Source organism: Triturus cristatus, chromosome 2_1 (assembly GCF_964204655.1).
Source record: "Triturus cristatus chromosome 2_1, aTriCri1.1, whole genome shotgun sequence".
Lineage (NCBI taxonomy): Eukaryota > Metazoa > Chordata > Amphibia > Caudata > Salamandridae > Triturus > Triturus cristatus.
In genome coordinates, this window is record NC_140581.1 from 649038699 (window position 1) to 649064261 (window position 25563).

General features: G+C 45.3%; 1 long non-coding RNA gene across 2 annotated transcripts; it reads right to left on the reverse strand.

The window, feature by feature from the left end:
* Positions 1–1777: 1777 nt before the first annotated feature.
* On the reverse strand, positions 1778–25563 carry LOC146865714 (uncharacterized). Of its 2 annotated transcripts, none has more exons than XR_014976681.1 (3): positions 25424–25563; positions 9622–9816; positions 1778–1896 (listed from the first exon to the last, which is right to left on the reverse strand). It is a non-coding gene; the product is annotated as an uncharacterized LOC146865714 (long non-coding RNA). The 2 variants fall into 2 exon arrangements; XR_014976682.1 differs by having other exon boundaries at positions 9565–9816.

Consider the following 25563-nt stretch of genomic DNA (forward strand, 5'->3'; position numbering starts at 1 on the left):
TGCCTATAAATGTTAAGCTTGACTGGTTTTGTGCCAAGCTACCAGTGCCTTTTGTGGTTCACCCTCGCAAGGATTGTGTTTACTGTTGGAGTGGGGCTTCCACACCTGCCAGATAACAACCCAATTTCTTAGACTGTAATCCTCTAACCAGTTTCAATCCTGCTAGTTCCCACGCAGGCATAAAAGTCCAACATTCAGGTGGTCCCTGGGGCAACTCGTGTAAATAGGGGGCATGGAGAGAAGGATTTGTCATCTCCAAAGGAAATCAACCGGTCAAAATTTGTAAATGTTAGAAAACTATGAAACATGAATTCAAAGAGTGGGAGGCAAACAGCCAACTGCTCTACCAGATCAGATTAAGAAAAGAAGAAGTCAGCCAATACAGCTGTGGGCAAAGCAGGCAATAGGGTCGGGTATTTCTCAACTCAGCCTACTCCAATGGTAGTCAAATGAAAGCTAAACAATTTGTTTCAGAGATCATAGGAGTGGTAAATGTATATGACTCTGGGCTTCTTAGTTTATGACAAGAGTGAAGATGAGGTTAGATGGGCATGTGAGGGACTCCAACGCCCAATCAGCTCCAGCCTGCAACCACCGCTGGGGGGTTGGCAGCAGATCCAATGGGCTGCCTGGTATTCGGTTGGGAAAATTAACAAGTGACACATTGTTACCAATGCTATGGTCTGAGATGACCCCGATCAACTCCAGCCTGCAACCACCTCTGCAGGGTTGTCTGTAGATATGATGGGCTACCTTGTGTTCAGTTGGGTAAATTAACAAGTGACCCATTCTTACCAATGTTATGGTCCGGGATTCCCCAACTAATGGACTGCCGGAGTTCAGCCCAACCCAGTTCATCAGCTGTCTGTGGCTTGAATAAAGGGATGATGGTAAACCCTGTAGTGCAGGCAGTGTCCTTGGTGTTGTCCTCCAAGTCCTTCTGGGTGCAATTTGGATGGTGATGTGCAGAGAAGCATTCATTTCCATGGCTGTTCTTTGGTCCTCACACACCTGAGCGGGGAGAAAAGACTGCCTAGGAGTTCACAGCATTGGGCTGTGGAACACCTGAAATGCCGGTGACATTGGCGCCTGGACCTGCTTAACCTCGGCTTGAGTATTATCCTACGTCTTCTGTTTTTTAAGCTGAGCCATCCTTTAAGTTGGTGAAAAAGTTGATTTGTCATTGCGATCACCTACAGGCGGGCCAGAAACATGAATGTGCATTGAATCAATATGTCTATCAGCCTATTCTTGACAGACAAGAACGATGCCCGACGATGCTGGACCATCAATGTGAATTCGGGGAAAACTGAGATATTAGACCCTCTAATTGTAATAGGACTTTTATCTCTCACTCCCTGTAGTCCGATGTTGCAAAAACTGCACTTCAAGAGTTTAGCAATAATGGCCTTAGCAAGAACTGCCGGGCCAGTATTTTTGCCGGGACCCGATGTGCACGCTTGACTACATACATAGCTGACAGGACCTGCGGATCACTTTCAGACAGTTCTTGATGTAGAACATGGTGTTAGAACCCTCAGCCTCATTTGGATCATCACCTGTTTGTAGATTACTGCAACATGAACAGCCCTCTTCATTGTGGGTGCCTCATTCAAGGAATCTCACTATATCAGTGAGCTCCGCAGTTTGGTGGTAACTTCCACCCACTGGGAATGAAATTCATCAATAGCTTGTTCATGGGATGTCACTATCTCTTTAGTTTTACAATGCATACATTTCTTAACCAGTCTGTAATGATGAAGTCCAGTAGCCGAGATACATTTTAAGTAGGTTTATTTAATCTTAGTTGTAGGTTGATAGGTTCATGTAGAGCAGCCCCATCAGAAGAAGCCTGCCTGCTGCTCATCTCATACTCCAACTGCAGGGTTGCTTTTCCTAATTTGAAAAATATACAAGCAGAAAAATACACAAGCAATGAGAAAATGCATAAATAAATATACAAAATAATAAATCACACATCCTCCTCGACTATAAATTAAAAAAATATAGCATAAAATATGGCAGAAGAAACAACATGTTGGCTGAATTACACGATTGCACCTATGACCACCACCAATTGCACCCACTGGCCAGACAGTCATGAGAGGAGGCATGACACAGCACGACATGAACTAGCAGTGGGTGTAGGACAAAGGTAAGCGAAATACCCAGAAACCACAGGGGACACTCACACCCAAAACCAACATCCTTTGTGTAAGGAAGGTAAGGAAAAACTGTGAAAAAGGGTGACACACCCCATACAGCCACTCCATAGGTAAGGGCAGCGAACAAAACATGTGAAAATGGGTGACTAACCCATACAGCCACTCCTAACCTAAATGAAGCAACAAATGTGTAGCACAGGGTGACTTACACATCGTCAACCAATATGTGTAGCACAGGGTGACTTACACACCGTAAAAAAAAACGTGCAGCACAGGGTGACTTACACACCGTCAAGCAAAACGTGTAGCACAGGGTGACTCGCACACAGTCCAAATATCCCTCAAGTAAGGGTATGCAAAACGATCTGCATAAATGGGACTAGTACCCATAGGACACCCACAATGTACTGGTCTACAGTGTAAAGAGTAGAAATAGGACTAACACCCATATCCATCCCTCATGCAAGGGCGTGTACTGACAAATATAGAAATAGTGAAAGCCAGACACCTAGTGATCCCTCATGTAAGGGTACACAAACATACTTTGAAAAATGGGCACCACCTACCTATAACACACTCCCAACTCAATTCCAAGTGTAAGGGATATTTGAAATGTAAATTAAGTACACTAGCATCAATGGAATGTAAAATGTTGAGGCTCAATATGACAAAAAAAGCTAGGACACAGAAAACTATTTTCACACGCAAATAAATGCATAGTACCGTATCTCAGTTGCACCGAGACCTCAAAGAACATTCGCACTGACATGCCAAAATGAACTGAGCATAAGACTGAAAAGAAACCAGCCCCCACAAGACAGAAGGAATATCTCATCCACCCAGCATGCAAAAACACTGAACAACTCTGGAGTATGGACACTATAAATGAAACAGAGTGTACAAGCACACAGCATTTTCAGAAATATAAGTTACTGCAGAAAAAAGAAGAATTAACCAGATAATATTTTGAACACAGGTCAACATGGAAATGTAGGGCCCGAGTCACAGAAGTAATCTGAGACAAAATCCTAAACTTACTACTTTTGGTATTCACAGAAGGCATTTAGTAGTAGTAAAGTTATGATTTTGTCTTAAGACTGTCTGTCTTAAGTCTCTCTTAAGTCTCTCTTAAGTCCTAAGTTTGTCTTAAGTTTGTCTTAAGTCTGTCTTAAGTCTGCCTTAAGTCTGTCCTAAGTTTGTCTTAAGTTGTTCTTAAGTCTGTCTTAAGTTAAACTTAAGGCAAAATCCTAACTTTACCACTACTAAATACCTTCTGTGAACACCAAAAGTAGTAAGTTTAGGATTTTGTCTCAGATTAGTTCTGTGAATCGGCCCCATAGAGTGTCCTGGTGCTCGACGAACTTCTTAAGTATGGACACATTCAATTGTCTGAAACAGACAGCAGGTCACATTGTGCACCAAAAAACACCTGAAACTAGTTTGTAATGAGTGCTTGGCAGTTACTTGAGAACCTTTCAGTACTCGCTTTAAAAAAAATGAAAATTAGAGGTCAATCCGCGGCTTACCAGCTGCTGCAAAATTTCTTGTTTTAGAAATGGTACCAAGAACACCAGCTGACAGCATAATAACGACAACGTCGGTGAATGATATTGGCTATTTCCGACAAGGCTGTCGATTAGTTCAATAAGCACTTTCTCTTTTCACACATATCAACAAAGTTAACTCTGCTTGTTTCTACCCCATGGAAATTTTGTATATGATCTGTTCACTTCTACTCCGGCCTGTCATAATATCATTATCAAGTAAATAACACTTCCCCACCTGGATTATGAAAATTGATATTATATTCTAGCCATGTGAACAATCTCCTATGGCATGTCTTTTTTCCATCTGAAAGCCAATATGTCTTCTCATCTTATCAGCACACATTGTCTTCCGATTGCTAAGAAATTATATTTTAAAAAGGCCTATTTAACAAAGTCATTAGGGCGTATAAGTTCAACTTTCAATCACAAATATCTTATTGTACTCAATGTAATATTACACCGTTTGGTGGCATAATACGTGGTAGTGAATCTGCTCCCATTGGTTGAAAGTCAGGATGCTTGTGAGTAGTCACATGCTTTTTCTCAGTATATCCTCTCCCTGGAAAAGTCTAGAGATGACCTCTGCTGAAGGACAGGAATTTATACATTTTCAGAGTTGAAGTGCACTGGAAACACCACCATAATTTCCCCAGCTTCGAGGTCGACCGCTCTAGCGAGTTGGTCTACAGATGCAAGAGAATTCACTTTTTTCTTTGCTATCTTGCAATTGACTAATATGAATATATGAATATATGAAACACCAAGGCCTAATGTCCTGACACAGGTTTCTGACCCTTTAATGGCATTCAAATGAACTTGCTGACAGAAATTAAATACAGGAATAGTCACTCAGTCCTCATGTTTTTAATTTTACAATAGGGCCACCAATAAACAGTACTTTCTGAACACAAATATGTTAGCTTAGGGCCAAAGGCAAAGAAAGAACACATATGCAAGCTATAGCCACATACCACTCAATATCAGGGAACATATGACTAGTTTGGACACTTCACTAGCTTTCTTGACTGTTAGAGTATTAAAATACTCTCATTGCAACCCAGTGATTGACTGAGAACCCCGAGATGAAGGATGCAGCCAGGTGAGGGTGAATCATCCTTGTGGGTAAATAAAGATCCCAAAATCATAATTCACCGAATTAGTATCTGCTAACAGTTAGGTTCATAAATGCTTTAAAAACTCTGCTAATGCAGCAAATATTTGTTCAATAAAATGTACAGGGTTTGTGAAGGAGAAGAGATGATGAGCTAATCAAATAGGATGCAACACCTGCAAGCATTTAATATGCCATTTTTCACCCTGGAAAAGCTTTGTAAGTATCGACTGAAAGATATCTGCTTCCACAATAATGTCAAGCTAAGTGGATGTTGAGCTAGAATAGTAAATCTACATACCCATATGTATGCTTATATGCATGACATTACTCAAATCATTGTTCTTTCATTATATATAGTTGCAAGAAAACAAGAAAATATATTTATAGTTGATTCTGGATACACAATCCTCTTAAAATACATGTATAAACTACTCCTGCAGAAGGCAAGAAGTCTGTTTCTGGGTTTGCAAATGAAAAGGCCTCCATATAGGCCCATTTTCTTTGTAAACAGTTAGTAAATAGGATTCTACGATGGACAAAAATGTATTTTCTATATGGAAACATGTTTGCTATTCAAATGTGCATACCTGCAGCAACAGGAATGCACAAAAAGGAAAAATGAGGAGTAATAAAGATATTTTTCCTCGTTACGTCTCTGCTGGGAAGGCATACAATTTTGACGCAATCCCAGGATTGCTACATTTAATAAGTCTGAGATTCCATCACAATCTATGGGTGGTAAAAGCAATTACTGGTGGTAACACTCCGGGGCATGAGAATCAAAGACACAGAGAGAAACACAATGACAAGTGATGCTCTGGTGTCAGCTCGAAGTATGTCTATTGCAAAGTTTAATTAATCAATGTGATATGGAGGAAAAGAGCTAATAATAGTGTAATGCAGCATAGAACATGTTTTAAGAACTTGCTCCGCTCATACCAAGTCCGGACAACAAAAGTCAAAATAAAGCAATCATTTATATGGGGTCAGCAGATTTTATTTCCAAATAAAACCCAGCTTATATCCTGGGGAAGGCTCCCTAAGTTTGAACTGTAAATTGAAGACTGGTAGGCTTCTCAGTTTATGTCCTTAAGAACCAAACGTTTCTAAATCACTAATACAACGCATGAATGATCCAGAACAAGAGCAAGACTAACTAGTTCTCTAATATCCCCATTAAAGGTTACTAAAGCTCACTTAAGTTTACTATTTCCTGTACCGTACAGGCTGATTCTCTAAAAGGCAGTGCCAAGAACATATATCCATTACACAGAGAGTTGTATGCATGTAACTTAGCTGGAAGTTCAGGACACAGTCAGAGAAATTGATACATAGCTCTTCAACATGCTGGTAAGCACACTGGCACCAAGAAGGAGTGGCGTCCTAGTGCCCTATTACACATATCACACACTTTCCTTATTTATCTTACGGCACACATTTAAACAGGTGCACCAGATACAAACAGGGAAAGTGCACCCTAGTACATTGAATGCGCTGCCCATTAAATGCGCTAGGGGCTACACATAAGCCTTAGGCACATGTAGTGCACTTTATTAGGAACTTATATGTAAATTAAATATGCCAGTTGGATATGAGCCAATGTGACAACATTTTAAGCCAAGAGCACAAGCACTTTAGCACTGGTTCGCAGTGGTAAATTGCACCTAAAGGCAGCAAAAACAGGACATTCGAAGGCAAAGGATTAGGGGGAACAATGCCAAGGATGTCGGGTCTAAGATCTATGTAGGGACTAATGTTTATGTTAGAGGGGGTGAATAGTTGGTGTACTCAAGGAGATAAGAGTTTCTGAGATCTTGTAGTTCCTACTTGCTTGAACTGTTGACAAAGTTAGAAGTAAACCACTGCAGAACTGTTTTGGAGAAGCCTGTGCATGCTTGTAGTGTCTCAATCAGTGTTTGAAACTCACTCTGTTCATGGTTGTATGGTCTCAATCAGTGTTTGATGCTCATTTGTTCTGAAAGCTGTAGAAAATTCAAGAAGAATCAGGATACAGGGGATGTTTCTCTCCCTGGCAAACAGGAATTGTTTACATCTTAAGGAGTAGCTGACTTCATGCTGTAAAGTGACCTGAAGCCAGATGGATAGTTCTGTAGAAGATGGTTCAATGGAGACTATATTTTACATTTACATTTAAGAGTAGGTCATTGTCTTTCTGGATGTAGAGTCTAGGATTTGTTATTCTGTAGGAGGAGGGTGTGTACCATCTGTTGGGCATTTGGGAAAATTATATATGTATAAATTCAGTTTCTTCACCAAGTCACGTCACCTGTGTGCATATTTTGGGTATATCCCCTGTGTGTGTGTATGTATGTGTGTGAGTACAGGATCCTATCACCTGTAGGCACCTATCCATAACTTGCCTGTATGCAGCTAGACACAACTCCCATATGCACATCTTACCACTTTTAACTGTATGCAAACAATAATATCCCCTGCTTCTACATATAACCTATCATCTTGGTGCATAATGGAACCTTTCACTTTTGTGCGTCTATATCGCTTTCAGTTGTGTGCAGTATGTCTCTCACACCTATTTGAAAAGAAGTAACCCACTACTCCAGCTACTCGTGTTAGGCGGGACAGCTTCAAGTTTCCAGGGTCACCAAGTGTGCACATAACCCCACTCACCTGTATTCCATTTCATCTCTGTACATCTAAATTCCTCTAATGTTTTGGATTTTACCCCTTCTTACATGTGAGTATATAGCCCTAAAACAGCATGCATCAATCTCTCCAAACCATTTGCACCTACTACTTCACCTGTGTTCATATACCTCTCATCATTTGCATTCCAGGGCCCCAACTAGGTGAACCTAACACTATGTCACCTGCAGAAGCACCGCCCGAAATCCCATTTATGCTCCTACTACCCATTAACTGATGGGTATAAAGCCTACTCTAACCTGTGTCCAGCAATTCCTTCCTCACATGTGTGCCCTAAGTGATGTCAGTTATGTATCAACTCCCTCATTTGTTTGGATCTAGAATCCTATCAACTTTGTCAAATCTGCACCGCCCACATTTAACACCTATTATGTACAGACAATGGCATGTATGGGTTCCTAAAAGTCATACATATATTGTGAACGCACACATTCTGGTCCACATTCCTAAAATGCATACACCCACAAATACCTTCCTAACAGTGGTACAACCAGACATAATTTCATAAAGCACACATTAAAAAAGCTCAGTTGAATGTTCACACTTCGAAACATAAAGTCAAATACATATTTCACTTGCTTCCTCTCTCTTGCATACCCACACAAATCCTGCATGAGCTATGTTAAGGTAGGAGGAGTACTTTAGTTTAAAGTACCTTTAAAGTACCTTTAAAATCTCACTAAGAAGGTGGTTCTAACTAGTTGCCTCCTTATTCACACTGCATCCATGGTTCTCACATATGGAGATAAAGTTACCTACCACCAACCTCATGCACCTTAGCTCTCTCTGAATATCCCGATAGGTGTAATATGAAGCGCCGTTTGTTCTAATAAATTACCATCTATTGCCATTTTTAGGTCGAGCCTAGACTTGTCTGGAAGATCTGTTGTATGTACTTTGTGGGATCTGGAGATCAGCCCTAGGACTTGTCTGCTTCCGCCTTTGGTTAGGGTTTTTTTTTCTGTTCAACTGCCTCTTTTTGAGTGTCTTGATAGAAAATGACCAGTAGAGTTCAGTAAAATACCAGAATTGGTTTCTATTTAGGGACTTTATATTTTTCTTTTTCTGGCAGCTGTCTCTATTTAACTTTCTTGATAGAAAATGACCAGCAGAGATCAGTATAATACCAGAATCACTTTACCATTCTCTGGATTCCAGGCCATTGAAACTTGTATTCAACAAGCAGCTATAGACAATATTATTATTTTCAAAGCTTGTATTTTCAATGATATGACCAGCGAAGGGGCTGATTTTATATTAAAAACAGAGCTTTGAACAATACAATTTCCCGCTGATAGGCAGTATTTCTCTCCATGTGTTCCTATACCTGGTGTGTTCCACAGTTTGGTGCTTACGTTGCCTCCATGTTAAAGAACAGTAGATGTTTCAGCACCCAGACTAATGTGCTGCATAGCTGAATACATATAAGGTCCCAAAGGAGAGACCGATTGCATTGCAAATGCTTGTTATGATTGCCATCTATTCCCTTTACCACTGTTCCTAGCGTTGTAGTCATCGCATAGAAAGAAGCTATGCAGGAGGACTCTGCTAGCACTAGCTTTGGGACCAGGCACTCCCCTAGACCCAATTTGTCCACTGACATTTTCATGGCTTTGGCTGTGGCATCCCCTCTTGTTTGTAGTATGTAATCATTGCTAGGACTGTACTGCTCAAACAGGCATTTCTGCGTGTAGTAGGTGGAGTTCCACTCTTAAGAAGGCTTTCACAGGGACTCTATCAGCATGCTAAATGATCCTCTACTGAACTAATGACTGAAGGTTGTGCTAATTCTGGGACAGTTAACCAGTATGATGTTGGCTACTTCTTTTTCTAAGAAAGCCACACACAATTAGGTTGATGCAATATGTTAAACACAGGACCCTGAAGTATGCTCCCATAAACTTATATGTGATGTAAAAAGTGCCTCCTGGAAAGTTATAAAGATAACATTTGAGAATTTTGAGCATCCTTCATTATGCTCTGCCACCTCGATGGCAAGCATTTTGAGCAGGCCTTCTTCTGGATTAATGACGTTTGTCCAGCAGTGCCTCACCTGCTGCTGGATACGCGAGCCCCTGGTGTGAAGGTGCATGTTGCTCTGCAGTCTCACCTCTGCTGCTTGCTCTCCACCTGTCTGTAGCCCATAACGACCCGGCCAGCAGGAGGGTAAGATGGCACTTCATGTAAAAGATTAGTGATGGTATCTCCAGCTTGCTGAAATTGTGGTGGGGCTTTACGTCCTTGCACTGCAATCAGCCACCGGAGGTTCAAGAGTGCATAGTGGCACTGCCTGCCCCTGACTTAGCTAAGAGAAAAAAGATTGGTACAAAAGCATAAAAGCAGGGAAGACAAAAGATAAATAAAAGTGTAGGTACAGTCAAAGGTAAATAAAAAGTGAAAATAGCTTTGAAAACAGGGGAGAAGTAGACAAGAAAGGGTTGGATGGATGTAAATGGGATTTGGCAAGTAGGGGAACACGAGGTAGAGCTAAACACGAGAAAGCTGGAGTATCAAAATGGCGATAACTTGTGAGTTGCTGTTGATCCCCTTTAGGCTTATTCAGGGGGAAAATAGCAAGGCTTACACAGTGAAATATCCTTTAGGTTTTATTTCACACTACCTCCAACACATCATGAATTAGGCAATAAGTAAGCAACTCTCTCTCCTGGTCCAAATGTATCCAATGTGGCTGCATAAAACACCAGTATGTCTAAGTTAATATATCTCACTGTCCGAATGTGTCATTCCGAAATTACATTCTTTGAAATAGGTAAGGTTCCACAACTTCAATATATCTGAGCATATGAGGATGAACCTTGGAATATGTTATCTACCTGCGTATGTGAGAAACTACTTATTATATGGGGCTAAAGATAAACATATAGTGAAATGCATAATCACATAAGACTGCACTGAGAAATCTGTAGCCACACATTAGCATAGAAGGCTATATGTTCGCATATGGAATTGTATGCATTTGATATGCATTGCACGTGGGATACAGAAACAGTTCGAGCCAAGCCGAAGCCTATAAACATGTGCCTGGGTATATGGAGTTTTACCTGCACATATATGGCGCCTTGCAGAAATAGGTCTATGCATGAACATATAGGGTGATACCCGAGCACATGAAGATAAACAGGAACATACGTGGATTTAACAGAGACGACTGCATACAGCACAATAGAGTTTAAATGAGCATAGTGAGCATATTGGCACAATTTTGCTTATAGCGCTAAACCGCTGCAGATGAGGTAGGGGTGGGCGTAATTTGAGTAGTTGCGCTACGCAAAGCTCCGCGAAATGGTAAAAAATCTCCGTGAGCACACAAAAGTTCAGCGAACATGCGGAATTGTTTGTTCTGCCCGTTCATGGTGCTTTTTTTTTGTTCGTGAATGCTGTTTGCCTGCTCGGGGAGAAATATCTTGCGAACTCACATTTTAAAACCGCGAACAAGCAAAATATTCCGCGAAGCCGCGGATCGCAGAATTTTTGGCAAATCCGCGTTCTCTGCGGAATGCGAAATTACCCAAATTCCGCAAGCGGAACGGAATTTACCACCCAGGCCTAATATGAAGGAATACTGAGCACATAATGAGAATCCTGAACACTTGAGGCTAAAACTGTGGGCATGGAATATATAGAAATAGAGAGGCAAACCTAAACAATTCATGAATGTAATGAACTCAAGAAACAAAGTTAATAGAAAACGCAGGTCCTGATTGTCAGGCTAGTTGCTTTTCTTTATTGAGTTTTCTCTTATTTCCTTCTCTGTCAGAACTAGCATAGCCAACTCGTTTCACCTTAAAGAAGGCTTCATCAGGGTTGCAAATATGGAAGACTAAACAGATGTATAAAACCTTATAAAGTTCTGTAAAACACAACAATGAGATCTGTTTACAAAACAAGATAATTTCAAAACAACACACTTTACACAATAATAGAGGCTCCTTATCAAACTCCTTAAAGAATGTACATATGAATCTCTATCCTCTAAAGTAAAGTTTTAGAGGAGCTGGCAGGTTAGACCAAATATAACATTAAAATAAACCAGTAAGTTTAAAAAGAAACAAGTGTCTTTTAGGAGCACTCAAAGCACACGTATGGACAGCATCCATAAAGAATATGCAACATACGTAATGGATGACTGAAACAGATACTGTAATAGATCTAAAATGTACGCACATTCCAGGGTTAAGAAACACCAAAAAAACGAATTAAGATAAGATGAAGAGAAAACTCAGAAAGTCCCAAAGCGTGCGTGAGATCTATATGGTCATACAGGAGTACACTTGTGAGCGTCTTTCATCTCTTTTTGAATAGATCACCTGAGTAAAGAGAGGGGGGCATATGTACAAGAGCGCCTCCATAACGTTAATTTTTTGGTGTTAAGGCGGCTTTTTTTCTGGTGAAAACGTGCATTTTTAAGATCGCCACTTCTGTTACAGGGACTTAATGAAAATGAGATGCAAGGTAGGCGTTCCAGGGCAAAAACTGCTGCTAACCCACTTCGCGATATTTACAAGAAATTTCTTGTATGGTGCAAAACCAAAAAAACAGCCTCTAACTGCAGTTAGAGGCAGTTTTTTAAGACCAGAAAATAGATGGTCTTAAAAATGGTGCAAACACTTGGGGCCTCATATCAGAAGGTTTCGCTGCTGGACAGCGCTGCAAGGATTGTTGCTGCGCTGCACTGCGACAAAACTACAGGGCAGGAATGCACACCATCAATAAGATAGGACGCATTCCTGGGCCTCATTCAAGAAAAGTGTTGCATCGCTGTGACAAGACAGCGTTGCAACACTTTTCACTTTGCCCTCGTTGCAACACCATGGATGCAATGTATTCACTGTATTGCGCTCCATGTCGCAATTATTGACAGATGGGTCTGGAATCCTGATGTATCTGTCAGTTTTAAATTCATGTATTGCTGCAGTTGTGTCACAAACATGATGCCACTCCAGCAATGCATGGGGGCAGCCCATCCCTGATGTATGTGAGCGTTAAATTCACTCATTGTTGCAGTTGTGTCATAAGCATGATGCAATTCCAGCAATGCATGGGGCCAGCCTATCCCTGTGACACTGTGTCACCCTTATGCCTGACATGAGACAGGCATAAGGTACTGACGCAGTGGCATCCTAAAATTGTTGCAGTGAAATCTGATGGATTTCACTGTACCACTCCTATGAGGCTTTGTAGTGTAGCAACGCCCACCCTGCATACATCATACCTGATGCAAGTATAATGTGGCACAGGGCTTCACAAGGTCACGCATATGCCTAGATGCTTCATTTTGCAAATACGGCACAACATGGTGCAAGTATCACGCTACAAGTACGTCAAGAAAATGACGCACTGGCAGGGTGAAACTTTCAGAAGGCGCTCATGAATAAGCCCCCCTGTCTTTTTCCCCTACGCTGGCATGCAATGGCTGTCTTGTGCCAACGCAGGTACTCTTGTGCCATGGTGCAAGGGTGACTGTGTTGCGGAGTTGATTTATGTTGTGGCTCTATCACTTCTCGAGACGTCTGCAGGTGCACCTGGACTAGTGGAGGGTGGGAGTGAACCAGTTGGCCTTTTTAGAGTGTTGTTTGCCTGGTCTTTTCTTCAGGGGTGCCATAGTGTCGGCGCAGCTGAGATCCATAGGCGGAAGTTGCAAGCTGTGGTGTTGTCATCTGTAAATGTTGGCGGAGTGATGGTGCTGAGGGAGTTGATTAGAAGTTCTTTGGTGGCCTTGATCCAGCAGTGAGGGGAAGGGTGATGATGGTGGTGGTGTACGGTGGGCTTGGTGAAGACATGAAGTATACACTGATGGTCAGTCCAGGAGAGTCCGGTAATGTGGCTTTAGTTAAACTTCCCTCTGGTGGAGAAGACGTGCTTGAGCATGTGTCGGCTATATGGGTTGGCGCGGTGACTAGCTGCTTGAGTACAATGTTGGCGAGGTGCCCCATGAGGGGAGTGGTGTTCTGGTCACTGTGGTTGTCCAGGTGGAACTTGAGGACTCTGAGTAGGATGTAGTCGGTGGATGGGAGAACCTGGGGTGCAATGAGGTCTACAATTGCATCAGTGAATAGGGGTCCATGGCTCAGGGGGCCTGTAGATGAGGGTGCCACAAAAGATGGTGTTCGGGTTGGTCCTGATCTGAAAGCGGAGGTGTTCCATGGTCACTGTTGGGTCATTAGAGTGCGTGGTCAGTTGGATTATGTTTTTATAGATGATGGCAAGGCCTCCTCCTGGAAGGTCAGGGTGGTCCTTGTGGGTGATTTAGTAGCTGTCAGGGATGGTGATGGTGATGTCCGGTCCAGAGCAGCGTTTGGTCCAGGTTTCCGTGAAGAAGGCAATGTCTGAAGAGGTGACATTGAGGAGGTACCAGATGTCTGTGGCGTATTTGTGGAGGGACCGCACATTGAGGAGGTTGAAGTTGAGCCGGTCAAGAGCGCTGTTGGTCGACTGGGCGGCAAAAGGCGCTGGTGTGCTGATATGGCAGAAGGTCCGTTTGCAGTTTTGACAGGAGCAGGGTGCAAGGGTGTTCCTCGGTGATGCTAGATAGCAGGAGGCGTGGTGTCCAGGGTTGAGGGCAAGGAGAGTGCCGGCCTCGTATCGGTGGAGTGTCCGAGTGGCAGGGTCCCTGGTGTTGGGCATGGTAAAGAGCCAGACGGACATAGACGGGCTTGCCTTTAGATTCCCATCGGCATACCAGTGGCATGCCCATGGCGCATGGCAGCACAGCGTCCGCCATTAAGTAGTGCTGCAGGGGGTCTAGACAGCTGTGAGGCGGGAAAAAAGAAAAAAGACACTGGACGAGGCGGAGACATGGGTGATCTCATCAACAATGAGGGAGAGGATAGGGAAAAAGGAACTGCAAAAAAGGACAGGAAAAACAAAGCTAAACACAGCAAAGATAAAAAATTTAAGAAAGAGGTAGGAAAGCAACAGAGAAGAGCAAAAATACAAACAGTAACAGCACACGAGAGGGACAGGAGGGCAGTCAAGCTGCAAAGCAGTGATGCTCTACCACTGGACCACCAGGGATGAGGCGCAGTCAGGAGCCTGTGGTTGGAGGAGGGACTCAAACACCTGACCTTTGTGTCAGAGGAACCAGCAGCAGCAGATGGGGACGGCAGCAACCAGACGGCGCAGCACTGTGGAAAGAGGAAGTGCACTAAGGGTTAGTCCTCCATACACCCATAAGCAAACTAACAGATCTGACAGTGGCAACCGGATTCTGTGTTCCCCAGTACCCTAGCGGGTAACAGTGGCTCAAGCTGCATACCCAAGGGTCTGGGCCAGAACAGGCCCCTGTGTCCCTGGCACCCACTGCTACCAATGGCCATTCTCAGACACCGCCAGGTCCGCTGGGGAACCTCCTGATGCATGTGTGGCAACAGAGCCCGCTTAGGTGCAAAGTTACAGCGCTCCCGCCACACAAGATTGGCACAGCTCAGGGGCCTTACCCTCCACAGCGTCCGGCCAGCACAACATCCTATGGCTTGTGATGCAGAGAGGCACAGCACACCATTGATAATCTCCCCCATGCACCCCGGGATAGTGGTGGATCGTAGTATGCGATGCAGACCTCCCTTCGCAGGTGCACAGGAGCACGTCTACCATTCACAGCTCCAAGGGGTGCAAGGCGTTCTTCTCACACAGGTCACCAACGTGTCTACATGCGACCTGCCAGATGTCACCACCAGTTAAGGGTGATCGCCACACCTCAATCTCTTCTGCCACAGCCAGCGACTCCACAGAACCTCTGCATCCCACTCCGGGTCCCAGACGCAGCCCCAGCGAGGTCTCTGGGCCCCAGGGTCTGTCCGTTCTTTCAAAGTTTTGGATGCCATGGTGTTGCAAGGAGTGTGCAATGAAAAGCGATGCATCAGTGGTTTGGCACAGTGATGTGCCTCTTTTTTATAGATGTAGCCCTGAATTTCCTCTTCCAATGGGACTCTTGGCTGATGGAGGGCTTATGGGGGTGTTTATCTGTGCTGCACTTAGCCCTGGCTGCTCCATTCTGCATTCCATTGGTTTTATTTCCAATTTTATATTGGAGGTAGACTTATGGGCTATTTTTGCCTGTAGAGGCAAAAAAAGTCACATTGGGCTGACTAATGTGAGTTTCTTGCCGCTAATGGGCCATTCATAAGTTTTCGCCAACTAACGTCAGAATTTGTATCACCTACACGCTTGTGTTACCGGAAGTTTTCACCGCAGCTGCTTGAAACTATCGCCATGTAGCGACATATTGTAAATACATGGCTAACAGGGCGATAGTTTTTAGTGATAGGCCACGTTAAGAAAACTGCCGCTAACTAGCGTTAGCATTATTTAGCTGCATATCTTGTACATACACCCCAGAGAACCATATGATGTCACAATATAATGTGCACTAAAAAGAAGACAAAAGACAAGTACATCATGCTATAGTGAGTGTCTCCTGCACAATCCTGGATCAATCCAAGTGTGTGGGTATACCAAAGGGAAGAAAATTATTAATGACTTCAGGGTAATCTTACAACAAACAAATGATGGACGGAATGCTGACAATGCAGACATTCTCCCCCAGTCAAGAGATCTGGGTTAAATCCATCGTTCTTTTGCCCACTACACCACCCCAGTTTAGACATGCCCATATGCAAATCAGTCTTGACCCTGTGCCTCATGGGAACAGTCCAGCCCGAACTGCCAAGCCATGTCTTCCCTGGACCGGAATCAAGCATCCTAGGACCGGTTTCTGGCTATCAGCCGTCATCAGCCAGGATAGCTTGACTCCAGTGGCGTAGTGAGCATGGGTCCCACGTCTGGGAATACCCATCCCACTTAGGGCGAAAAGCGTTACAACAAACAAATGATGGACGGAATGCTGACAATGCAGACATTCTCCCCCAGTCAAGAGATCTGGGTTAAATCCATCGTTCTTTTGCCCACTACACCACCCCAGTTTAGACATGCCCATATGCAAATCAGTCTTGACCCTGTGCCTCATGGGAACAGTCCAGCCCGAACTGCCATGCCATGTCTTCCCTGGACCGGAATCAAGCATCCTAGGACCGGTTTCTGGCTATCAGCCGTCATCAGCCAGGATAGCTTGACTCCAGTGGCGTAGTGAGCATGGGTCCCACGTCTGGGAATACCCATCCCACTTAGGGCGAAAAGCGTTACAACAAACAAATGATGGCTGACGAGGGCTGAAAGCCCGAAACCGGTCCTAGGATGCTTGTTTCCAGTCCAGGGAGGACCTGGCTTGGCAGTTCGGGCTGGACTGTTCCCATGGGGCACAGGGTCAAGACTGATTTGCATATGGCTGGGTTCAAACTGGAATGGCATGGTGAGCAAAAAAACGATGGATTTAGGCCCAGATCTCTGTACTGGGGTGAATGTATGACATTGTTCTGCATTCTGTCCATCAATTGTTGTTTTTGCAATTGTCACCCCGAGTGGGAAGGGTATGCTCAGACGTGAGTCCCTTGCTCTCCATGCCACTGGAATCAAGCTATCCTGGCTGACGAGGGCTGAAAGCCCGAAACCGGTCCTAGGATGCTTGTTTCCAGTCCAGGGAGGACCTGGCTTGGCAGTTCGGGCTGGACTGTTCCCATGGGGCACAGGGTCAAGACTGATTTGCATATGGCTGGGTTCAAACTGGAATGGCATGGTGAGCAAAAAAACGATGGATTTAGGCCCAGATCTCTGTACTGGGGTGAATGTATGACATTGTTCTGCATTCTGTCCATCAATTGTTGTTTTTGCAATTGTCACCCCGAGTGGGAAGGGTATGCTCAGACGTGAGTCCCTTGCTCTCCATGCCACTGGAATCAAGCTATCCTGGCTGACGAGGGCTGAAAGCCCGAAACCGGTCCTAGGATGCTTGTTTCCAGTCCAGGGAGGACCTGGCTTGGCAGTTCGGGCTGGACTGTTCCCATGGGGCACAGGGTCAAGACTGATTTGCATATGGCTGGGTTCAAACTGGAATGGCATGGTGAGCAAAAAAACGATGGATTTAGGCCCAGATCTCTGTACTGGGGTGAATGTATGACTTTGTTCTGCATTCTGTCCATCAATTGTTGTTTTTGCAATTCAGGGTAATCTTAGCAAAATATTTTTTGTTTGGAATAAACGTCACTCTAGAGGAAGCAAGGATTCTCTTCAGCACATAGTCAGGCTTATTAAAACTCTACAAAAGTCCAAGATCGATAATCAGTATCGATCTTTAACAGCTATTTACATTGTAAATGTACTGCTCAATTGGTTTTTAGCCATTTCAATATTTCCAAAATAAGGGCAGATTATACCCCATGTACATGTTCTCACTTCCCCATAGAAAACAACAAGCATTTGCAATGCAATTGGTCTCGGTTTTGGGACCTTATATGTATTTAGCTATGCAGCACATTAGCCTGGGGGATGAAAAATCTACTGTTCTTTAATGTGGAGGGAAAGTAAGCACCAAACTGCATGACATGCCAGGTATAGGAACACATGGAGAGAAATATTGCCTTTCAGGGGGACATGGTATAGTGCAAAGCTCTGTTTTTTTCTTTAAATTCTTTTTATTAACGTTCATCGACATCAGATATGCAGTACAGAAGAAGCAGTACATTCTCATTTAACGAAGACAATGAGTAACAGTTCTTTGCTACATTACATTACAAAGTCAGGTTACAGGATAGTGGGATCATCCTGCTCAATGCTACTTGGGGGGTGCAGATATCTCCTCGATAGGAGTTCCACAAGCTCCAAATTCGGGACCATTTTTGTGGGCAACCCTGGGCTGTATAGAAAGTCTTTTCCCTATACATGCACAAGTTGAGATCTGATTCCCAGGGCTATACCAAAGGAGGCTGTGCCGCTCCCCACAGTTGTGCAATATTCCCCTTTGCCAACATTAATCACAGCGTAACCCACTGCGTGTGGTAGTTATTCAAATCAGTAGGTTCCCATATATTCAGAAGACAGCTACGCGCTTCGGGCGGTGGACTAGCGTGAGTAGTTCACTTAAAACATTGTTTTTTTCTGCCAATAGGATTGTACATGTTCACATTCCCAGATTATGTACATAAATGTGCCCTCTTGGCTGCATCCCCGCCTACACTCTCCTCCCCCCGCTCTACCCATTTGTACCAAACAAAGCCTTGTAACATTCACCCTGTGGAGAATTTTGAGTTGCACTAGTCTGAGTCTAGCTGAGATTGCCACCACCCTTGGGGAAGATAGCGCCTCCTGCCACTCTTCATCATCCAATTCGATGCCATCTCTCACCCATTTCTCCGGTAGGGGCTGGAGGGGGTCTGCCATGTTATTGATCAATTACTTATATTTTATTTTAATGATATCTTTTTTCAGGTAGGTGGCCATCTAGCAACGGATCTTCCAACGGGGAGGATTTAGGGGGGGATGAGCCTTTAGGGAGGTGTGATTGCAGTGCGTGGTGGACCTGTGAGTATCGGAAGCGCTTTGAGTCCACTAACTCATGTTGTTGCTGTAAAGCAGCAAATGCCTTCACTTCACCCTTCTCCCACAGATCTTTAATTTGCGAGATCCCAATGAGTTTCCATCTATCGAATCCCTTAGACTTCCATAGATTACCCAGCTGTTCAGAGTCCCATAAGGGGGTTGCCAATGTGAGTTTTAGTCCCATCCTAAGGATTTCGTGACGGCATGCCAAATGTGGACCTAGTGCCCAGTGGGGCCCGTCAAGGGGTATCGGTTCGGCTTGGAATAGAGTGCTCTGTTGTAGTTCCCTCCCGGTAGGAGCCATCTATCCATGTTAAACCCTGGCTCATCAGGGCGGCCATAGGTACAATGATTGATGGCCGCAAGATGCGCCGCCCAGTTGTATTTCTTGATATCTGGGAGGTCAATTCCCTCATCACACCATTTCAGCGTGAGCTTGTTCAAGGCAATGCGAGGCTTCCTGTCCCACAACAGGTCCCTCTGGAGGCCCTCAATTTCTCTAAAATATGTCATCGGAATAGGGTCTAGTGACTTCTGCAAGGCATATAAAAACCGGGGTAAAGACATCATTTTAAAAAGAGCCGCTTTGCCCAATGGCAAAAGGGGAAGCGTTTTCCAACTTGCTATATCATGTTAAAGTCTCTGTAGCGGCGGGAGAAGATTGTGATTAAAACGGAGCGTTTGGTCAGAGGAGATAAAGATTCCCAGATATTTAAAGCCCGCTGAGCTACTTTGGATTGGGCAGTCTGGTGGTCGAGAGGGGGGTTTCCCTTGGAGGACGTACAGGAGGTACTTATTCCAGGTGACGGAGAATACAGAGTATCTGCCAAATATTGCCAGGATGTCTTTGACCGCCACCAGGGACTTCCTGGGGGAGACCAGGTACAAGAGAATGTCATCTGCGTATACTGAAATACGGTCCTCCCAGTCAGGGGACCAACGCAGATCTCGTATTACTGGGTCCCTCCGAATCCATGCCCCCAGCGGTTCCAAGGCTAGGGCAAACAGAAGAGGGGAAAGAGGACATCCCTGACGGGTTCCTCAACTCAAAGTGAATGTAACTGACTTTTTATTATTGACCACGACTTGCGCCATGGGCTCTGAGTACAGGAGGCGCAGCCACTGAATAAAGCCTGGGCCAAACCCCATTTTTGCAAGCACTGCTAAGAGATATGGCCATTCAATGGTATCTAATCCATGGTCGCATCTAGTGACACAATTATAGCTGATTCTTGAATCGTGGCTATTCTCCCCAGAACCCCATTGACTCTGGGCAAGTTCATCACCGTGTTGCGGTGTGGCATGAAGCCGGACTGGTCAGGATGCACAAGACCCCCAATTATTATAACTAAGCGATTGGCCAGGTCCTTGGCCAGAATTTTGGGTTCTGCGTTCAGCAGGGAAATCGGCCTGTAGGAGGCACAGTCAGTCTTGGATTTACCCTCCTTATGGATGCTGACTATTGTAGCCACCCTTTGGTCCATTGGTAATATCCCCAGCTCCTTGCTCTCGTCAAACATGGTTTTTAAGTGCCTGAGTTTGTATAATTCAATCGGTATACCGTTAGGACCGAGGGCCTTCCCAGAACGCAGCGATCTAATGGCCTGCGCTATTTCGTCCGGTGTCAAAGCACTGTCTAAAAAGTTACGGTCTTCAGTGTGGGGAGCACTATGTCTTGCAGTAACTCACAAGAGTCATCCTCAGTATAGGGTACAACGGTTGTGTACACCACACTGAAGTGACTGGCAAACTGATTTACGTTTTCTTGTGGGTCATTAATGGATATACCACACGTGGCCCTGAGTTCCAGAACCACTCTACTCACCCACTCCTTCTTATCGAGCCAGGCGATTTGTTTCCCTGCTTCGACTCCCAGGTCGTAAATTCTGCCCAGTTTTTCCCTCCCCAGACTTTTGGCCCTATCAGTCGACAGCGCTCTGTAATCGTCTTGTTTGAGGGGGAGTACGTGTAGTTTCTATGATGTGATCTCAGTTTCCAATTCCCTTTCTAGCCGGTAGATCTCTGCCTCGGCTTCTGAGATTTCTTTCTGTCTATCTTTCTTCATCCCAGCTATTAGTGACAGGGCTAGTCCCCATATTACCGACTTAAAGGCTTCCCAGAGGGTCTGCGAGGAGTCTACTGTTCCCTCGTTTTCTTGAAAGTAATTTTCTATGGCTTTGAGAAGGTCTTTACGGATTACAAGGTCCCGGAGATACCACGGGTTGATGGGGGCAATTTTCCCTACCCATGCCTGGCTAAGGACTATGTGTACCCACATCGGGGAATGATGGGAGATGCCCCTGGCTAGATGTCTAATTTCGTGGATGTGGCCAATTTGTGAAGTGAGGAGCAGGATGTCGTTTTTGAGGGAGAGGCTGTGGTGGGCCCCAGAGTGGAAAGTGTGTTGGACTTTTTCTGGGTTGTATGTTCGCCACCCATCAGCTAGCTCCAGAGCCTCAAGGAAGTCAGATAGCCATCAAGAAGATGGTCCTATTTCACGTGTGGGGTGGCGATCTAGTGTGCCCGAGACCACTGAATTGAAGACCCCTCCAATTACTAGAAGACCCTCCGGGAGCGAGAGTAAGATGGTGCTCAAATCCTTAAATGTGGTATTTTGCAGGCCAGATGGTATGTAGACTGAAATGAGTGTTATACTATGTCCTTCCCACAGACCCGTGACTCCTATATATCTGCCCCGGTCATCTGTCCATGTGGAACTCAGGGCGAGGGGGAAGGAGTTTCTCATCATAATGCCAATACCTCGTGAGCTGGTTGTGAAACCTGCATGTACCACCATTTTCCATCCCCATCTATGTACTGCCTTACAGTGGTTTCCTACCAAGTGAGTTTCCTGAAGCATGATAACGTCAGGGGCCAGCCGGTTAATATATTGTAAGACGACGCTACGTTTGACCTTATCCCTGAGCCGGTTGACATTCCAGCTCAGTATTTTAACACTTTCGGCCCACTGTGCACTCATTCAGACTAGAATAGGTCTTTGTGTCCTCTGCATCAATGCCAACTAGTCTTGTCGATGCTAAAACCATAACAATAAACAACTGCAAACCCCGAACCCAACAACCCCCACCCTGCTCCCCTGCACTCTGGGCGTAGAACTGCCCATTTAGAACTTGCAGAGTGCCTGTCGCCCATCTAGTGAACTAAAAGAAGAAAGATAAGGGGTGCAACACCCCACCCCCCTGCCCCCCCTTCCCGGTCTCTGCTGTGTAATAGCCAAGAAAGTCATACCCCACTGGTCTGAGTTTTAGTCACTGGGAGAAGACTCATCAGATCCAGGCAATTATTGGTCCCAGGAGTTTTCCCACACAGGTGAGGACTCAGAACAGACGAAAGTGGATCCGTCGTCCGTCCAGGCCCCCCCCCATCCTTTTTGCTGAGTGTACGACATGTCACCATAATTGTGATGGTTAGAGCCTTGGTCTGTCCGGTTCTCAAGCCATTCGGAAGCTGCATCTGGTTGTTCAAAGAACCAATCCCGTCCCCCTGCCTCCACTTGAAGTCGTGCCGGGAAGAGCATCGCATATTTTAACACCCTCTCTCTGAGTTTCTTTTTGACCATCAGAAATGATCTGCTCTGCACCTCGTGTGTGAAGTCCAGAAAAAAGGTGATTTTGGCATTATCATAGCGAAGTGGGGGAGCCGTTCTGCCGTTTAGGAGGATCACATCTCTGTCCCTGAAATTCAGCACTCTGGCGAGAATTGGGCGTGAAGCAGCCCCTAGCTTTGGCCAACCTCCCTGTATCCTGTGTTCCCATTCTACGACAAAGAATTTGCTGAGGCCTTTAGGCTGCAGATAATTCAGGATAAGATCCTCTACAAAGAGATCCGGTGCTTGCCCATCTGCTCTTTCCGGCGCCCCCAGTATACGTATGTTGTTACTCAGGAGGCGCCCTTCATAATCCTCCAGCTTGTGCTCAGCAAACTTCCGAAATGTTTGTAAGTCATGAATGTTTCGTGGAGTTGCGTGACATCATCCACTAGGCTCGCTGTGGTAATCTCCACCTGTTTACCTTGCTCATTGATTTTGGTGAGGTCAGCTTGGATGAGATTCACTTCTATCGAGATTGAGTCCATCTTATGCTCCAACAAGGTCTTGACCCCAGTTATCGCCTCCATAACGTCTTTCAATGTAAACTCCTGGCTGTCCCCCCTGGTTCACCTACGGATTTGCCCCTGGTGTGCAAGTCTTGCAGCGTGTCTTTTGGGAAGGCATAACGGTCTAATTTGTTTGTTTGGACAGTTTTGGGGCCCTCCGCACCTGTTATCTTGGTCTTCTTCATATTCGCTTCCCAGTGAGCCGAGGACGTGGCGGCTTAGTCCCTTTTCCTCTCCGATCTCCTGATGTGCGGTATGGTGTGAAGTCGAGCTGTTACCCACAAACGGCACGTGCTCGAGCGAACAAGGCTACGGAGTGAAGGAGCAAGAGAAGGGGAGGGCATGAGTCGCTGCCCCTCGAGCGTGCGCTCTCTGGGTTAGTGGACAGTCTCAGACAGCGTGTGTGGACCCTCAGAGCAGATGCACGTGGTCCTAGGGTGTTGTGGTCCCACATCCCCAGAGGCTAGTTTTCTGAGCCACTCGGCAGGGCTCTAGCCTCCCTGGATCGTCTGCCAGGGCCTCTCAGCCGCTATGAACTCGGTCTTGCACCACCGGGCACCGTCACATCGGGGGGAGGAAAGTCCTTTACCTGTTCCTCCGTCACCCTGATGTGAATGGAAGCAGAGAAGTCAGGAAAAGAGGAAGGGGAAGTGCCGTTCCCCAACACCGACCCCCAGCCCCTCCTCACCGCCTCTTCAGGGTCGTGTTGGAGGATCACGCACCGCCGCAGCACTTTACAGATCTCTTTCCCTGTCCACCCGGCGATCTGGCACCGATGAGGTTGCTCTTGTGACGCTGTCCCTGCCACTTTGTATGCCGCCGAGGTGCATTGTGCATCCACCGGGTGCTACAAGTCTCAGTGCCGTCACTGCCAAGTGGGCAGACCAAGGCCCCAGGCTCGCAGTAGGTTATGGCCGCTCCTCCCCGCTCTTTCCTCAGCTTCAGCCGGCACGCCAGGTCCCGGCTCGTATGGGGGTGCAGGCCACAGATTACCAGGGCTCGTAACTCCGGCTACAGGTGGCCGCCGGACAGGGGAGTGCCTGGGTGGGGTTCCGCACACTCTCCGATCAGCTTTCCTCGTCTTGGGTGGCAAACATATGGGCCAAATAGACATGGGGGAGACAGTGAAGACGGAGCTTTTGGATTAAGCGGCCATCTCGCTACACAGCATGGCCACGCCCCCCTGTTTTTAATATAAAATCAGGGCCTTTGATGGTCATATCACTGAAAATACAAGATTTGAAAAAATATTATTGTCTATGGGTGCTCATGGAAGACAATTTCTATGGACTGGAATCTAGAGAATGCTAAAGTGATTCTGGTATTTTACTGACCTCTGCTGATCGTTTTCTATCAAGAAAGTTAAATAGAGGGAGTTGCCAGAAAAATTAAAAAAACAAAAAGTCCCTCAGCAGAAAGCAATTCTGGTATTTTACTGACCTCTACTGGTCGTTTTCCATCAAGACAGATGAACAGAAAAAAAATCCCTACACTGAAGCAGACAAGTCCTAGGGTCGATCTCCAGAGCTCACAAAGCACATACACATATAAGTATAAACTAAACTAAAGTATAAACAAAAGTTCTTTGCACCTAAAAACGAGTTGCTTCTGTATACAAGAAAAGGAAAAGGAAAACCCCAGAAATCATTATTACTATAAGCGTAAGCCAATAACTGGAGGAATAACTATGCTTTGCTTTCGTGAAAGGTTGAGTAAGTTGCAAATTGCAATGACTCCAAGTATGATGATGCTGTCAATCAGTAGCTTGTGCCAAGTAGTGCGGCAGTTTAATCCCTCTCTGCTTCCTGATCTTGTCAACTGTGGGCATGGTCCTGCATCGAGCATATAGAGTTATACGTGAGCACAAAAAGCTATATCTGAGCAAATGAGGCTACATGCGCCACATGTGACAATGCCTGTGCCTATATGGTTATACCTGTTTGTGAGAGGTGGAACTATCCCTATTAGGGGAGTGATGGCCATGCAACAAGTAACATGAGGCTACCTGGAACATTTGGCTTCCTGCCTTTCGCCCGTTGTTCCACGCCCTCTGGCGGAGTTGAAACGCCAGAAGAGGTTGCATCAAGAGACATTAGAGAGTCATGTGGTCATGGCCTCCAAAGAGAGTACTGAGAGAGAGGAAACCTACGGGTGAATATATTGGTAAACATCCAACAATTGTGAAAGTTTATATTCTAGTAAATAATACATTTCAGGCAGTAAAATGACTTCTATTGAGTAGTGGTTTCGGTCTCAAATAGAAACATAAGCTTTCAAAGAATATGAGTGGTCCGGGGAGTGTGCAGCCTCCCTCCTCCTAACACCATACATCCGTGCTCACTCACCGGTGCCCCTTCAATGCTGCCGACGCCTCACAGGTTTCCAGCCTCGGCAGAGGCTCTGACAAGATGGAGGAGGAGCAGAAACAGAGGCACGTGGGGTGATACTTGAGCAGTACGGGTACCGGTGCAGACGGTGATGTGAG